Source organism: Taeniopygia guttata, chromosome 10 (assembly GCF_048771995.1).
Source record: "Taeniopygia guttata chromosome 10, bTaeGut7.mat, whole genome shotgun sequence".
NCBI lineage: Eukaryota > Metazoa > Chordata > Aves > Passeriformes > Estrildidae > Taeniopygia > Taeniopygia guttata.
In genome coordinates, this window is record NC_133035.1 from 1,374,844 (window position 1) to 1,390,428 (window position 15,585).

General features: G+C 42.9%; 1 long non-coding RNA gene across 3 annotated transcripts in view; it reads left to right on the top strand.

Annotated features, from left to right (window-relative positions):
* The window catches only part of LOC140684831 (uncharacterized), a 57,486-nt gene extending 42,658 nt beyond the window's left edge, over positions 1-14,828 (top strand). Inside the window, exon 5 of one of the 3 annotated variants that reach the window (XR_012057661.1) lies at positions 798-6,334. This is a non-coding gene — a long non-coding RNA (uncharacterized lncRNA). Of the gene's footprint in view, positions 1-104; positions 6,335-9,757 lie in introns of those variants that run through there. The other 2 variants (XR_012057659.1, XR_012057656.1) reach the window with 2 other exon arrangements.
* Positions 14,829-15,585: the final 757 nt, after the last annotated feature.

The window sequence follows — 15,585 nt, forward strand, 5'->3', positions numbered from 1 at the left end:
TGAGCTGAGTAAAAACACAGTTGAATTATTTCCAGCATTCTGGCTGCATAGCTGGCACTCCAGACTTTTGTCCTTAACATTCCCGTTTCTTTCCCATTCCCCAGGAGCACACTGCTGCAGACTTCCTTTAACTTTATCTGCCCAAGAGCCATGTTGCAGCTCTGCCATGAAGATGGCCTGTAGAACCACTGGAAGAATGAAAGACTTTTCCCGGGAAAAGGAGCAGAACTGTTTGGAGCTATTCAAGGAGACAGCACTGTCCAGTTCTCCTGGGGTTTTGTTTGTGGGGTTGGTTTTTATTCCTCCTCTGGTATTCTGCTTCTTGTGACTTCAAGGGGGAACACATTTGTGGGTGACAAAGTTGGCAGAAAGAAAGCAAACACAAATTAATTATGTAACAGAAGCCGCATATAACAAGGAGCAAAGCAAACACAGCCTGGTGAGGGACAGACTGAGCAGCACAACCAGAGTGCCTTGACAACGATTATCACCACAAAAGGACTTTTTAGGACATTTGAAAGTAAGGTTCTGAAAAGCTCTGCAGATGAGTAGCAACAAGTGAGAAAAATAAGAATGATCCTAAGAGAAAACACACATGATGTGTTTGAAAATGGACTTAATGAGAAGGGGAATACCCTTGCATTGAAGGTAGGTAAGGGAATAGCCACCAAATCAGACTTCAACTTGTGGCTCATTGTCTAAATAGAGATATTAGAGATGAGTCAAAAGCTTACTCTGGATGGAGAAGATTGAATCTTCTCCTAACCCGAGTGTTACCAACCAATTTGCTTTTGCAGATGGGATTAGCCAGAAATGGGATGCAGAAGAAAAGGAATGAGAACTGAGCCCTGCAAAGCCTCCAGAAGGAATGTTAAGGGAACACCACAATCCTTCATAGCTCTGAGAACCTCACGCAGCAGCAAAATTTTTCTTTGCATATTACCAAGTTCTTTGAAATAGACAAAAGAGCCCTGAAGAAAAGAGAAATCAGCCAACACTTTGTGGCATGGAATGGCTGCACTGGAAGATTATTTAGTCTCAGCATAAGGAGATGTTGTTTGTGTAAAATTTTAGCCCCTTCCAAAATGTCTTTTTTGCTCGCTGGAAGAACAAGAGACTGGGAACTTTGTGGATTCAGGCAGGATGCTGCAGTTCAAGTAGCTGGCCAGGGGAGGAGGAGGGGGGTGGATTTTTCCTCCTTTAGTGCCCACCAGCCTGCAAAACCTGTTCCCAAACTGTGGGCACTTTTGGGCATGTCTACATAGGGAACACCAAACCAGGAAACATTGCCAGAGCTGTAGCTATATAATAAAATATCAACAGTTACACTAATTTTGAAAGTTTAGCTGCATGCAGGTGTTTGTACTTCTGCCCTAAAATTCTGCAGGCTTTGCCCAGCACTACAAAGGGCTCTCCTTGCCATTTGCCTTCACTTGTGGAGCTGCACTCCAACAGCTCTGGCACAGCTGGAGATGGCAGAGACTTACTGCCACAGCTGGATATAAATCTGGTGTTCCTGTGGCTTGTGAGGATCACTGAGGTGTTTTATAGGTGCCACAGAAAACATTTTGTCTCCAACATCAGCATAGTGCACATTTAATGGTAGCTAAGGCAACAGGTGGCACAGAGATCACAGATACAGCTTTCATTGTACTCACAAACAGCACAGGGACTTGAAAACACAATCTACCACTCAAAAAGAAATTACTGAAACCACTCCATATTCACTTCTGCGCCAGTGCCTGGTACTACAGATTAATTTAAAACATTCAAATTAATTAATGAAGATGATGTGCAATCCTTTTAAGCCGCTGCTCCAAAGAGGCAATTCACATGGATGGAGTGAATGCTGTTGCGGATGAGTCCCTCCCCACTTCCCTTGGCTTTCCCTGGAGGCTGGGGCAGGAGAGGTCCCGTGTGAAGAGCTGCAGTGTGACTTGATCCCCTCCACTGTCCTCGCAGCACAAAGGGCAGGAATGCTCAAGAAATGAATCACAAACCATTCCTGCAAGTATCTCACAAACCATTCCTGCAAGCATCTCACAGACCCTTCCTGCAAACATCTCACAAACCATTCCTGCAAGCATCTCACAAACCCTTCCTGCAAGCATCTCACAAACCCTTCCTGCAAGCATCTCACAGACCCTTCCTGCAAACATCCCGGCCCTCAGCAGTGCCAGGCTGGAGCAGCTCCCAGCCTGTCAGGCTGAGTGACAGCCAGGGGTAAAGGGGCTCCTCCTCACAAGATCAGGAACAGGAAGGCTGTTTCAAACCCCTCCATCTGAATTATGATTGCTGACTGTGTAAGAAGGCAAAAATGGAAGCAAACCCACAAGGAAACAAAGCTTCATTTGGGAAAGGTTTTTCCTATTCATTATGATTGCAAGTGAATTTTTCCTCAGCTGAATAACAGGTGATGCTTTAGTGCTCAGTACATGGCCTGATTTTATCATAAAAACTCATCCTGGCCTTCAGCTGGCTGTCAGATTTGCCAAGCTGGTAGGATTTTGGCAACACTTGTGCTGTTTAATGTCTCAGCATGTCGTATCTTGGACACAAAGCCCTGCAAAATACCTAACTACAAATATTTATGTTCGTTATCCTTTCTGCATGATACAGTAAAGAGAGAGGAAACAGATTCTTTCCAAATGGACTGAATCAGAGAAGCATGACAACATCACAGGGTCACTATCCATGAGCAAAGCATTCCATTAAACCCCGGGCTCCCCTTGGGTGGAATCCCCCAGCCCCTGCACACCGTGAGCATGGCAGCTTTGCCCAGGAGGCTGCAGGGAGCACCTGGCACAGCAAACTCTGCCCCAGGAGCTCCAGGCCCTGGGCAGCGTGGGGGACACGGCTGGGGGCTGCTGCTGAGCTCCTGAGGTCACTCAGGTGGTGGCATTTAGAGGTGGCATTACACAGCCATTGACCAGGAGAGATGTGCTCTGCTTTCAGAGCAATAACTTCTTGGGCACAGAAATGCTGCACACAGAAGATATCCATTGTAGGAATAGATAGGGAAAGGGAATGCATAGTACAGGGAATGTGCAGCCCTCCACAGATATGTTTTTAATACAAATTCATAGAGGTACACAAGAGACTCCAAAAAAGTTTAAAAGTCAGAACTTCTGATACTTTAAAAAATATTAAATACGTGATGACTGTTTAAAATAGAACTGATTCATGGAGAGAAAGGAAGTACTTAATGACTTGCTCATGCTTAAGGACTCTTAAATAAAACAAGGATCTGTTACTCATGCGTTTGAAGGATTTGCTACTCCCAAACTACTGATTTGAAAAGCTTTTGACACAGCAAGATGAAGACACATCCCCAAGGGCTGCTGTGTGAGCTGAAAGCCTGTGTGCTCTCAAACACTCTTCCTTTCATTGAAGAAGGGAAAGATTAGCAAGTGGAAGAAAAGAAAAAAAGAATTGTTTTGGCTTTGGAAATGGTGTCAATAACATTTTCATGCCCGAAGAACCACTAAAGAACCCCAAATTATCATGTCAAGAAGTAGTGATTGAATTTGAGATCATCAGAGGCTATCCAGGCCCTCAGCTGCATCTCTCCTACTGCAATTTTATTCATTAATTGTTGGCCTAATATTACAGACCCAATACCATTTAATAAGAGAAGAAAATTAGCAGAAAAGACAGAAATTACAACTAGTCACCCTCCATCCTTATGAATGAATCATGTAGTACAAACTTCAAACACGGGGTTTATCAAGGCTTGGCCAAACTGCAATTTTGGCTAAGGGACAGAGGCAGGAACAGTGAAGCAACAGAAGCCTCTGCTCCATTTTTACTGCTCTGTGCTCCAACAATCACAATTTCTTCTCTCAACAGCTACTGAAAACCTAGACTTTTACTGCTATTTCATGTTCCTAAAAGCCCTATGAATAGCTGAATGGGGCTTTCCAGAGGAGGGCTCTTGGCACAGCCACACCAGCTCAGGTAGCAGCATGGACACAGGGAGAAGGAAAAGCTGGCAGCACCGTGGCAACAGGAAAAACTGAGAGCAACAATAAACTGCTCCCAATGCCAAAGCCTCAAATGACTGTTTATGCAACTTTCTTTCACAAACTAACCCCAAAACTTCCACTGGGATTGCAATTTGCATTTCAACCCTCTCTCCCCCCGCCCCCGTTTGCTGTTTGCCCAGTTTTATTAGAACCATCTGCAAGATCCTCCCCTTCCAGTTTCTTGTGTTGGTTCATCTGGCAGCTGCACTTTCTCATCTATTCAAAAAAATCTTTGTTTCAAAGTTATTGAGACAGAAGGTCTTTGACAGGCTAAAAATTATCTTGAAAATCAACACAGGAGCCACATCAGATGCTGTTCTTTACAGCTTGAAGGGGAAGAATGGAAGCTGGAATATATATATATTTCAGATAGGAGGGTTTTGGGATCAAGAAAAATTTTACCAACTCTATTTATCTGACAAAAGCCACAATTTACTGAAGCACTGCAAGTTGCCACTGCAGAAGAGTTTCAGGCTCACCATTATTGGCAGAAACAAGAGAAATGCAGAGAAGTATCTCCTTACAGCAGCTCTTGGCAAAAGATAAGCGAGGGGAGTGCAAAGGGAAGGAGGAATGTTGGTGAAGTAAGTAATAGGGTTTGAATCATTTTCTTTAAGCGTGATACAAGTATTACAAGTTTTTGAATACAACATGCTTTGCAATCCCCTTCATTAGCTGGTGCACGGTGCTGCTTGAGTTCCCATCTTTCTCTGTAACCCTCCTAAAGATCCTTGCTCCCTTCCATGGGCAGATATCCCTGCTGTCACCGAGCTGCCCATCCTGATGGGACAGCTCCTGCTGCAGCACAGGGCAGGGCACTGCTGGGAAATGGCAAAATCCTGGGCCTTTCATTGGTTTAGATCCTTTTCTTGTCCAAATTATTTCTGCAGAAGCATTCACCTCGTTGCAGAAGAATGGCACAACCCTCACTTTTGGGGATTAACAGAATTCTCTTCCAGATTTCTCCAAACGGTCTCATAAAACATTTTTAATAAAGAAAATTCACTTCAAGCATGAACACAAAATACTCAAGGAACACCACTCCTACTTTCCCATTTAGATTAATACGAACATTTTCTTTCTTTCCTATGTTGCTGCTGTTTAAGAGGTAACAAATCACTACAGACAATATTCACCTGCCACAAAATAATGCCTGTACACATGTAAATGTGAGGAATCTGTGACATGAACTGAACCATTTCAAGCCTTCCCAGGGCCCCAGCAATGCTGGAAAGAACTTTCTCCACGTTTGCACAAGTACTGCCTTTAACTTTCAATTGCATCCAAGCCCTGCTGTCTCCCATAACCTTTCTGATTCTGTTTTACACAACCTCCAGCCCACGTCTTCCCTAAGCAAATTCCTAATTCCTTGTTTAACTAAACAAGACCATTTAAAGTTTCTCAAGCGCTCTGACAAGACTTCTGCAGATCCTACACTGGGATTTGCCATTTTCTTCCCACACTTTCCTTTTAATCCTAATAGAACATTTTTTAGTTTAAATAAAAGTATTAAGCAGGATTTCAAAATTGCCATGAACAAATTGGCTTATCTTCTCCCTTGAACTTTATCATAAAACACAAACAATTTAAATGCTTTTAACTGCACAGGCTCTAGGAAAAAAAGATGCAAATGTGATAATTTGAGTTGACAGATCATGCAAGGCAGACTTTAAGAGTGTTTTCAGAAACACTGGAAACAGCATTATCATAATCTAACTTTATAAATTTTATATGCAAATAAAAAATTAAAAACGCAGACCTGAAAATATTTAACGAAATCCATATATTTCAATGACTAGTATAAAAAAAAAGTAGATCTGCTCTTGAAAAAGTATCCTGGAATCTCTTAGGAGAATCAATGGAATAACCACAGAGTTTGTGCTTCTGTGATCAGCTAGCAGGAGAGATTTTTATTGAAACACTTAACATTACTTTTGTTAGCATATACTTCACTCCAGTGGCTTATTAGAAATTTTGGTGAAAAATAGACATCTTGTGAAAGCAAGAAAGCTGAACAAAACCAAAGTCTGAGACAACAAGGTTGAAATTTCTATTTCCCCCTCCCTCCAATGTATTGCAAAAAAATATCATTTTGATGAATAATCTCTTCCAAATCCTCTTTTCCAGTCACTTTTGATCTTTAGAGAATATATACATTTATATAAGCCAGAAACAACCACAAAAGCAATTTCAAACCCCCATCTCAATGCATACCCCATTTTCAAGGTATCATGAATATATTAAGCTAAAATTGCAAACAAAGGAAGCCTTGGGACTATAAAAAAAAATTACACCCTGTTGTTAACCCATTTTTCTTGCTCTTGAATACGTGATGTCAATTCCCTGGTTTTCATTCAATAAACAAAGCTGTGAAATGGCAGTGGATTTTCTGCTCCAAGTCCAGGCCCACATCCAAACAATTTTAACATTAAAACTGTGGCTGCCAGCCTCAAATATTCCCTCCCACAGGAAGGACCACTCCCGGATGTACCACAGAGGTTATTAGAAAATCTTATTGAATTGGGGTTAGAGGAGAAAGTGGCAGATTGAACATGTGCCTGGCATTCTCCTCATGGAATCTGCTTCTACAGAATGGAGCTCCTGAGAGCAGAGGCTGCTGTGAGCCTGCTGAGCAGCTTCGTGCCATGGAGAAGGGCAAATCCAGAGTCCCCAGCAGCAGAGGGACTGCAGAACTCTGCACGGCTGCCACAGGAGCCCCAGGATCAGCTCAACACGAATGGCACCCCCCTTCCCGGCACAGCACCTGCCAAAGGTTGGTTATTGCAGCCTCTGCAGCCCCTGGAACTTCGAGGGACCCACTGCCATGGGGCTGCACCTCTGTCTGGGAATTCACGCACAGCTCCTTCTTCCCTGGGCTGAGGCAGAGGAGGCATCTCTTGATCCTCAGTTTTAGTACTCTCAGTTGGGAGCACGGCCCTCCATGGCTCTGTCAGAACCATCCTGCTGTCCCTGGCTTGTCAGACACCACCCCTCCCAAAACACAAGTACCAGGCCAGGCAGCCAGCTCAGCCTGAGCACAGAGCCTGCTGCAGCCCGCAGCAGAGAGGGCTGTGGCCGCAGGCAGAGCAGGAACAGCATCTCACACACAGCTGGAACGCTCCAGAGATGTGTGGCACCGGGCTCTTCCCACAGCTACAGCCAGACAAAGACACTCACTTCAGCAGGAAGCTGGAGAGAAATGCTTTAGCTGAATTCTTCTCATTGCTCAAGTCAGAAATGCAATCTTTACTTAAATGTTAAGCCATATAAATGGGCCATTAGTCAAAGTTCCTGTTCTTTTTTAATAGCTTTACCAGGTTTGACATTTTGTAATGCTATTATTTTAAGTCTGGTCTGGACTAGAATTCAAATATCAGGAAAATGATTTTCAAAAGACTGTGCTAAAATATCTTCCCCATATTGCTATCATTTATCAAAGTTTTGCTTAAATGCAGGTATTAAGATAAATGAAATGAATCAAAAATGGAATACTTCCAGGAACATAAATGATGGTTAAATTAAGCTTGTGACAAGAGCCAATCCACACATTTTGACTTCTCAGTGAAGTACCATTTGACCTTGCAATGAGAAAGGCACTCATATACTATGCAAATCTAAAGGAAGAAAATACATTAAAGAATGAACTGAATTGGTTGACAGAGACAGAAAGCAAAGAAAGGCAACAAGTGGTGAAGGTGAGAGAGAACATCAGAAATTGAACAGCAGCTCAGTGAAAGGGCCAGAGCCGTAGGGTCAGTCAGCAGAATAAGCAGAGTTAAGACAGGTCAGAACCTACAGTGCACTGAATATAACACCTGAGTGAACACTGACAAATTTAACAGCATCAGGACTATTTGCTGAAAAGCCTCCTTAAGGCTAGCAGCACTGGGGTGACAGCAATGCTCCCTGCAAAGCCTGAGGGCATGGGAAAGAGGCTCTGTGATTCCTTCCTGGGCTATTTCTCTCCCTCAAGTACTTAAGGCATTTTCCCTTGTTCTGACTGCAGTTTAAAAATACTGATGGAAAACAGCTACAGTTGTAATAGGGAACTTCAAGTAGCACTTAATATTTCTGAAGCATTAAGATACAGAGTATGCATTTAAATAGCACAAAATGCAGCAAGTGCTCCAGATTTTTTCCCATTATCTGGAATTCTCTTGCCTGGGCTGCACAGCCATACTGCACTGCTCACCACCAGCCATTCACCACTGCACCACGGTGTCAGATTGAATGCACCAGGCAAACCACATCCCAACCGAAAGCGCTGCCATCTTTCCAACACTGAAGAAAAGCAAGATTATTTCTTTAAACTCTCTCTTGCTAGAGACAGGTTGGGCATTAGTGGTTTTTGCAGCTGTAGAAAACAGCTGCAGCTGGAAACAATTGGTGCTGAGCAATCGGAAACAGGCAAGGACAGAGGACAATACACAGCAAGTATTACTCCCGTTCTGGCTTGTCATTAGACACATAGAGCTTGCTGCAGCCTCACTTCTCCAAGAGCATTTGCTTAAAAAAACCCCAAGAAACAACAACAACAACAACAAAAAAAACCCCCTGAAATTTAGTATCAAGAGTAATGTAAGAGTTATGCACTTGCATTGGTAAATGTTGTTATGGAAAGGGAGACTCTGAGAAGCTTTAATTCTAAACTCACTTGCCACAAAAAAGTGGTTGTTTGAATGCTGCAGTTAAAGAAAAAGGAGGCAAAATCAAAAGAGGGTAGAGTATAGGACTATCAGAAGAGTAAAGCAAATGGTGACACTTGAGAACATTCACAGCTGACAAACGGTTCACTGGGAATACATAGAAAGAAAAAACAGGTATCAGCAGTAAGGGGTGAATCTTGGATCACAAGTAGGAACTGCTGGTGAACAGGAGCCATTTTCCAGGTTTGTACAGACCACAGGGCCAAAGAAACATGGTTCAGTGTTAAAGCAACTGCCCAGGTTGAAGTGACCTCAGCAAGTGTTATACTTCAATAACACAGTTACCAAAGCTACAGAGGAATCTCTTAAATGCTCCTCTGGAAAATGATTTTATATGTTAGTCCAGAATAAAATTCCAAATTGGAAAGGCTGAAGTAGCAAGTTACTTTTTCAAACATTTTACTCCTAAACACGACTTTAAGGACAGAGTAATCGACTGCCATGGACTGCAGGAGTGCTCCATCTGTGCAGGATAAATTATGGACTAGAAGGGAAGATACAATTCAGCTGCTGACATTTGAAACAACAAAAGTAACAAACTGCAGATTTAGCAAAGCTACCAAATATCGAAGATGTTGAGAAGATCCGAAGGATCGTAAATACCCCAAGGAGAGCCCCAGAGAGGACGAAAGTGGTTACAGGATGCCAGATCCAGCGTGTCCATCAGGCTGCTCCTGGCAGCAGCCCAGAGCACCGTGGCACCAACAGCACCACCTTCCCCAAACTCACTCCCGCCTCCATCAGCAGCTTAGAGCCTTCTGTGGAAGAACTGGGGTCTCTGTACTTGGTATTCTTGCATGGAATTTTCCTTCATAAATTCATCCAATTACCTTTTGAACCCATTTACAATCCCATATCCACAACATCCTGTGGAAGGACATTCCACAGCTTCTCAGCTTTGTGCGTTTGTTTTGAGCTGCCAGGTTCTTGTCAGAAAACAAAAAAGAAAACAGATAAGAAACTTCGTTCCTTTATCACCTCTACTTATTTTTCCTATGCCATAATGATTTGTGATTTCTTTTACAGGCCCCCTGAGCCTGCCTTGCAGTGGAAGTGTCCTGTTGTGTGTATTCGTGCTGAGTGGATGCTGCTCCATACCTCCAGCTCCCCACCCTGCATTCCTCTTCTGCATTCTTTTCAAGTGAGGCTGTGTGTCATATTCAGAAGCTTTTGAAAAGAAGATGAAAGAATTCTAGAACAGTGAGAACAAAGAGGCGTGTTTGAAGGTAGAGAAAATTTATTTAGGAAAAAAACATAGGAAATGAAAGAAATTTCACTGTGATTCTACATGTTTGCAAGCAGAACCATTCAAGCATTATTAAAAGATATGAAATAGGGAACAAACTGTAAGATTTGTAGTAGAAATCAGCTTATTTTTCTGTGCCTTCATGCTTTACAGAGCTGAAATAATTTCAGTGTGCTTTGTTTCCCCTTCAAATGAGCATTTCATCACAGTTTGTAACATCCTAGCTCATCTAGAAAGGGGCACCAGTGCTAGAGGCAGACACTAATGAGCTAATGAGCCCCTGTATTCTAATTGTATGAATATCCCCAAAGAATAGAAATAAAGGCAGTGAAACAGGTTGCAAAGAACTGGGCAGTGGGTACTGGTAAAGGAAACTGAAAAATAATTACTGGTCATCAAACATTTTTAATGTTGTAGGAGTAATACCTGAAACGAAACTTTTCCAATATTAAAAGCCAAATGGGACCTTTATCACTCACTTCCAAAAGTACAAAACATTCCTGAAACACTGGAGCAGCATTGTGATCTAGCACCCAGGTCAGGCTCCCCTCAGGTCCCACTGAAGCACTTTGGAGCTGCTGTTACAGGTAAAGGTGCTTTTCTCACCTTATCACCACCACCTGGCTGTAGGTGGACACTGGACACAGGGGCACAGCAGGAAACAGCTCCTGGCACCAATTCTTTACTAAAGGAGCACTCAGTGAAGCCCAGCCGAGGTCAGGTAAGGTCACTGAAAGCACAGTCTCCCTTGGGGAAAACATCTTGGATTAAAAACTGCTGCAAACCACACCCATGGCAGGCCCTGCTCCTCTCTGGATCTGCTCCGAAGGTTTGGTCAGTCCAGACATGGACATTGTTTATTTGCTGACACAAAAAGCATTCTATTAACATTTTTGAGGAACACCCCACTTGTAATCTCTGGTAAGCATCTCAAATACCCAAAACTATATTATTTAAAAAAAAAAAAAAAGCAAAAGGAAAAATCCCACAGGGGGCACACATGAAACATTCCATGCTACTGCATCCCTGCGCAGCAGAATCCCACACAGGAATTTTACAGTATATTTTTTCAGATCACTAATGTGCTCATAAATGCTGTGAATTGTATTAAAAATGTTGGCTTCCATTATTTAACAAAAAATCCCAGCAGGCATCATTCATGAGAATATTTAAATTTTTGTAGTCTGCCACAGCAATCTTACTTTTTTTGTTGTTAAGTTGCACCAAGTGTTTTTAGGTTTTCCCAAGAGTAAGGCAGAGGAAAGGAAAAAACAATATTCCAGTACTACTCTGTGTACATAAATAAGAACTTTCCCACTTAGAAATTCACTTTAGAGCTGAATTTTGGCTGGGGTAAAATGTTTCCCTTCTTTGTAAAATCCTTCTAATTTGGCAGATGGTTTGAAGAAAAAAAAACAACTATGTTTATATCTTCAGCATATTAAGTGTTGATAAAATTTAATATTTACTAAATACATTTCAGGACATTGGGAACTAGGGAAGGGGTATTTGCCCTTGATCATAGCAGGTCAAGACTGGAAGAAACATGAGGTTTTCCACATATGACTTGAAAATAGGCACATAAACAGGAGAAAACCCACTGATATTTGCATATCACATAACACTTCTGATATTTTAAAACTTTTCAGCATATATGACTTCATAAACTTGATGCTGCTATGAAGAGCTACAGGCAGTGGAAATAAAATGAGTGCTGTGCTGGTTTGCAGTGGGAATTCTTCCCAACTCCCTTCTGCCCACTCTGCATAAACCCATCAAAGTCTGATGCTCTGCCATGATTTCCCCACTGTAATCTGCTGCCTATTATTCTCTCAAACCCCATCTGCAGGTCATTTTTCTATCAAATGAGCTGGTTAAAATTCCTTCTTCCTTTTTATTTAAACCTAGGGGAATTTCAAATAGTCCAGCACTAACCGACAGGAATTTATTTTAACCATTATTTAAAATACCAGCAGCTTTGCACTGTTACAGTTTAACAGCTCTGATGGGTTTCATGCAGTCTCCCTTCACTTTATCTCATCTGACACAGGCATGAGCATCCTGGGAGCCCAAGTACGGCTCAGAGAGTCATTGCCATTGCCTTTATTCTCTTTTAGGCTCAGACCTCTTTCCACACAGAATGTGGAGCATTACACAAATTTTCTATGGACAGAAAAGCATGTGTGAAATAGATATATAACAAGGAAAAATATTTAGAAATGTACACTAAGGTCAATTCTCTTTCCCTTTATAATTTAGGAAATTTTGAGGTGATTTTCCTTATATAAGGGAAGCAAACGGATTATTCCCCGATCTTTGAGGAAGGTGATTCTTAAGAGTTAAAATTCTGCATATGCATTTTGAACTAAAGCTTTTTCCTCTACCAGACACCACTGTGAATGAAAGTATCACACTTGTCAGCACTTACCCCTATGCCAGAGGGCTGAGAGGGAGCATGACCTGGATGGGATTGCTTCCTAAAGCCTGTATTTAAAGTGATCCCGTGCAAACTGGCTGCTTCCACACAGGCTGCCACACACACTCAAACTCTTCAGCCAAAAAGAAGTTGTTCAGTAAGAAGCTGTAGAGAAATGTATTTTTGCAGACTGCAGCTTGAGAACCTCTTGTAGGAAGCAAACAGAATATAAGACAATGGAAAGCTTCTGGCTGTGATGGGGCTTGAAAATAATAAAGTTTAACATAGCTTATTTTTTCTTGTATGTGCGATGGAAGAGAGGCAGGTGAGAGCAGCATGACGGCCAATCACAACATGCTTCCCTAAAAAACCACCTTTGGAGCACTGTGACAAAGCCACCTAACCAAAGCATCACGTGTCTGTACTTCAGTGCTCATTGCAAATGCTTATTTCTGAGTTTCATGAGTTACACTTAAACTACAGGTTCACAATTCACCATAAAAATCAATCACCAAAAACACCCAGTGCAAGCATCAGGCTCCTCCTCCTTTTAGCAAAATGCCCTTAAGCTGTGGTCTGCAAGCTAAAGGGAAAGTAATTTTTCCTTTTTGAATTCTGAGCTATGCACAAGCTCTGAGCTGTGCTGCAGCTTGGCTTGGGTTTGGTTTTGCTGAGGTGAGAGCCCCGAGCTGACACACCCAGAGCAGTGAAGGTGTGACGTGCACAGCGCTGGTGCCACAGGCAACGCTCCTTATCTGCACTACCTGTGCACTGAGTGAAGTCACACAGGCTGTCCTGACAGATGAAAGACAGGACTCAGCCCTTTCCCTGCCTCTGCTGCCAGCCATGCTGTCCTGCTTCCCCTTCCGTGCCCACCCACTCCTCACACAGCAGGAGCTCTGTGCCCTTGCCAGGCTCTGCTCCTGAGCTCCTGCACGAAATCAGCTGCAGAGATCTGAGGTGGCAGCACCAGTGCAGGAGGGAGGAAGGGGAAGGGCAGAGTGCTCAGGAACTGTCCCAGCAGCAGCAAGATCTGCACTGCATCGTGTCCTTACAGAGACTCTGAGGATGCTCTCCCCTCTGATCTGCTCGAACTGATCACCGTACAGGCCACACAATGGTACACACACACCAACTGCAGAGCTGCAAGCTCGGCTCTAGCCTAGAGAAAAACAAAGGGAAAACCAAGTAGAATACCTGATCCACAAGGAATCCTTGTCTTCCTCATTTGCCCTGACAGACCCAAAGCTGAGTCAGTGGAGCAATGCGCACAGAGAAACTTCTGGTGTGGGTCAAGGGGCTGGTCCTGGTCCGCAGGGGCTGCACGAAGGGCACCAGTGACCAACACCTGCAGTTCAAATACCACCTTCTAATGCTCCTCAGAGAGGCTGCAACCTGCAAACCTGGCTCACAAAAGCTGCATCAGAAAAACCTCATTGCATCGAACTGCAGCAATCAAGTAGTTTGCCTGAGCCTCATCAGCATCACTCGTATAATTTAATTTATCTTAGTAAGGACCTGACCTGGGCTAAATCAACACAGAGATTTGAAAAAAAGAGATCCTGATGGTGATTGTTGGCTCTTTTTTTGTGTGCATCCCATTTACATATCACTTATTTTTAGGCAAAACCTTAATTTTTAGGCTGTGGTTCCATTATAGCTTTATCAGCAGGAGAACAAACTTTCACAACTCCTACCTTTCTCCCCCAGCTGTTTGTTCCCATGCCAGCCAAGCCACCCAAGACCACATGGGTTTATGCTGGAAGTTGGTATTTTTGGCAGGATTTTCCTTCCCCAGCTGAATCACTTCCCTGGCTGGGCTCACCAACATGTGCTGGCACAGCACAGGAGACAGCGCAGAGAGGAAAGGGATGACCAGGAAAAAATGGAAGTCAAGCATTATTGGGCTGCAGTGCCACCACATATGTAATGTCAGCTTTAATTAGCTTTCTGTTCTACCTGAGATGAGCTACAGAAACATTAAGAAATGGGGAAGAGTGACATTAAACTAAAGATGAGACAGGGATTCAGCAATGACAGTAGGGAGCAGATTCAGAGTAGCAGCATTTAAATGGCGAAATCTTGAGATGACATCTTTTAATCATCCACAAGTCACACAAATTCTAAGTTCCATAGAAAATTTAAACACACTTTACTTTGCCAATGCAAATATACTATTTGATACCAGTCTTCAGAACAGGGCCATACAAAGTTGCCCAAACTAATGAATTACCACTCAATGCCCAAAACCATTTGTAATTCCAAGTTTGGCCACATTCTCCTCCCAAATATACAGAAAGAAGTATCTCTTTTGTCAATAATGCCATTACTGAACGGTATAATTCCAAAAATCCACACAAAGAAATATCAACTTGGATTAACACCAGAGTTCAAGAAAATGACTTAATTTACAATAAAAAGTGGCTTTGGAAGAAGATGGTGATGGGTGTGGAATTATGTGTTTTGTATTTTTGGAGACAATACGCTTTGGTGTTCTGAGGGATGCCAAAGTGCTGGCTGAGTTCCAGCAGAGCTGAGCACCACCCTGGCAGTTGCTCCAGGAGCAGGGAATGCCCATCAAGGCCATTACACACCAGCAGCCCACAAAGGGAAGGGTTTCCCAATTTCCAGGGACTGCTGCAGTCCCCCAGGAAGGGTGGTGGGGACAGCCAGCTGTCTGGAAGCCAGGCTGTAAGGAAGCCCTTCTGATTCCTAAAATGCCCATTAGCTCAGCAGCCAAACATTTCCATAATTCCCTGTTTCTCAAAAAGGCTGTGGCCCACAGCCAACAGGTACAAGTTACTTAGGCTTAGGAAATGATCTAGCAATAAATCTAGGCAGAAATCCTTCATGGTCTCATCTAAAGTTCAGCATTGAAGGGACTCCAATGAGACATTTGGACATCATGGCAATCTGGCAGCTTTGCAGGACACATTTGACTGCTGAGCTGTGCAATGATAAATACAGAGACAGACCAACCCGAATGCCCCACATCCATTAGGCACTTACAGTCACTTTGCCAACACATCAAACCAATAAACATTGAATAAATATGAGCATTTAGCACACCATCTAAGTTGTGTTGTCCAAAAAAGTGGCCATAAACTACCGAGTTTTATGCTAACCCTAACTTCTGATGACTAATCTGGTTCTTTTAGTCCAGCAAACTGAAAGTACAATGGACATAGTGGC